At 42.1% G+C, this 2725-nt stretch overlaps 1 pseudogene; it reads right to left on the bottom strand.

Annotated features, from left to right (window-relative positions):
* Positions 1–1178: 1178 nt before the first annotated feature.
* LOC119579098 overlaps positions 1179–2725 on the bottom strand; it is a 10811-nt pseudogene continuing 9264 nt past the window's right edge.

The raw sequence follows: 2725 nt of genomic DNA, 5'->3' as shown, positions 1-2725 counted from the left end.
AAATTTTTATAATATTTATATATATATAATATATTTTATATTAATTAATATATATAAATATATAATATATATATACACATAAATATTTTGTGTATTGTGTGTTGTGTGTGTGTGGTGTGTGGTGTGTGTGTGTGTGTGTGTGTTTTGTTTTGTGTTGTTGTGTGTGTTTGGTTTTGTGGTTGTGTGTGGGGTTGTGGTTGTGTGTGTGTGTGGTGTTGTGTTGTGGGGGGGGTGTGTGTGTGTGTGTGTGTGTGTATTTTTTATATATACAGATAGTATATTATTAATATATAATATATATATATAATATTATATTTACATAATTATGTATAAAACAGATAGTATATAGTTAATAAAAATTATATATATATAAAATATTTTATATATATATATATATTATATATATAATATAATAATATATATATATATTCATAAAGGGGCTAACGCCGCGGGGGCCATGGCCGCACCCATAAAAAAAATACACGCATGTGGAAAAAAGAAAATAAACAAAAAAAAACACACATACATATAAAGTATTTTGTACAATATGATGTAGTATATTAATCGGGGCTTTCAGGCTTACTGAACTAATACTTTATTATATATTATAATATTTTAAAATATTATTAATATATATATATTAATATATATATTTATATATATATTTAATATATACATGTAAACATGAATAATATTTATGTGTGTGGTGTGTGTGTGTGTGTTTGTATATTATATATTTTTATATATTTTATATAATATATATATATTATATATATATAATATATATATATATTTATATTATATTGATGTATATATACGATATATATATAATAATATTATATATATATAAAATATATATATTATATATATATATATTATATTAATATATATTGTATTCTCTCATAAAGGGGCTAACGCCGACGGGGGCGCAGGGCCGCAACCCCCCTTCGTTTTCCACCACGGGGATCCCTCGAGGCGATCCCCAGGCGGGCCCCGGCCATCTTTTAATTCCTCGCGACAGGTCTCGCGAGCTGCCCCCCATATCTCCTGGTCGTCCCCCAGGTCTCCTCCACCCCGGGGTTTTCTCCGAGAACAACCTGGGGGGCAGGGTCTCCACAGGGAGCAGCTAGGGGCCATATAGCTGAGTTTGGGGTTCCGGGTTATGCAAGTACAGGGGCTCATGCCAGTTTCCCGGTGTAACCCCTGTTGGACACGCGTTTTTGCCAAATGTACCCATTATCTGGCGAAGGGACTTGTTACAAAAGGGATCAAGGCGAGACTCCAAGACACTGGATAGCGTCCAGGTTTTGTTCCATAAAGCAAAACTGGGGTATCAAAGGCCCTTTAAGACACGTAGCTTGTCCTTCTGCATGGGACCCCCACATCTCCAAAACCCCTTTTTTTGATCGAGTTTATGGCTCCTTTCCCCGACCAATCCTCCCGACTTCCTGGTCTGACAACCCAGAGATATGGACTACGCTACCAAGGTATGTAAAATTTTCTGTAACTTCAACGTCCTCGCTGCAAGCACGAACCAACTGAACGGGTTCCCCTAACAGGCCCCCAAAGTCCTGAATCTTGGTCTTGGTCCAGGAGACCTCTAGGCCTAGGGGCTTTCGCCTCATTGCTAAATGCATCTAGAGCCGCCACAAGTGACTCCAGGGACTCAGATAGGATGGCAACATCGTCGGCAAAGTCAAGGTCTGAGACCTTAATATTGCCTAGTGTTGCTCCACACTGACTTTGGCTAGTAGCTCTGCCCATTATCCAGTCCATACAGGTGTTGAAAAGTGTTGGTGCAAGGACGCAGCCTTGCCTCACCCCTGAATTAACAGGGAAGAAGTTCGACGTACCCCCACCACACTTTACAGCACTTTCAGTACCAGTATAGAGGCTTGCTATCAGGCCAATAAACTGTGTCGGAATTCCCCTGAGCCTCAGGATCTCCCATAGCGATTCCCGATTCCCGAGTCAAACGCCTTTTTGAGGTCGATGTAGGTTGCAAGCAACCCACGACCAAACTCACGATAGCGTTCCACAATTACTCGAAGCGCTAGTATACGGTCTATTGTGGACTTGCCAGGAGTATATCCAGACTGCTCTGGTCTCTGATGCCTCAATAGGTGGTTGCGGATTCGTTTCAGAAGAATGTGGGCGAGAACTTTGCCTGGTATGCTGAGCAGTGTAATGCCACGGTAGTTGCTACAGTCCCAATGGTCCCCGTTTCCCCTTCCAGAGAGGGATGACCACGCCCTTTCAGCAGGTCAGGGGGAATGGTACCAGACTGCCAGATGGCAGCCAGGACTGTATGCAGGCCCCGAGCCATAGGTTCACCCCCAGCCTTTAGCAGTTCAGCAGGGATATCACATATGCCTGCAGCTTTCCCACTCTTCAGCTTGGAAATCGCCAGCCTAACCTCTGTTAGGGTAGGAGGTTCCTCACTGATGGGTGGGTCCGGCACAGGCACTGAGACATCACTTGCATCCAAGCTAAGTGTTGGAGGGTCTACCTGGTACAACTGTTCCAAATACTTAGCCCAACGTTCACGAACCCCAACATGATCTGAGATGATCCGTCCATCTGCTGATCGGACTGTAGTCATCTGTGAGGAGGGCTTAGAGTTCAGTTTTCTCAGGGCTTGGTAGGCAGGGCGAAGGTCATTTACCAAGAAATGGCTTTCGTCACTTCTCAGCAGTGTCTGAGCCCTACAAACCACGGAACGACG

This window comes from Penaeus monodon, chromosome 11 (assembly GCF_015228065.2).
Source record: "Penaeus monodon isolate SGIC_2016 chromosome 11, NSTDA_Pmon_1, whole genome shotgun sequence".
NCBI classification, from domain to species: domain Eukaryota; kingdom Metazoa; phylum Arthropoda; class Malacostraca; order Decapoda; family Penaeidae; genus Penaeus; species Penaeus monodon.
The sequence above is the reverse complement of the archived record's forward strand: the minus strand, read 5'-3'. Positions and strand labels throughout refer to the sequence as shown.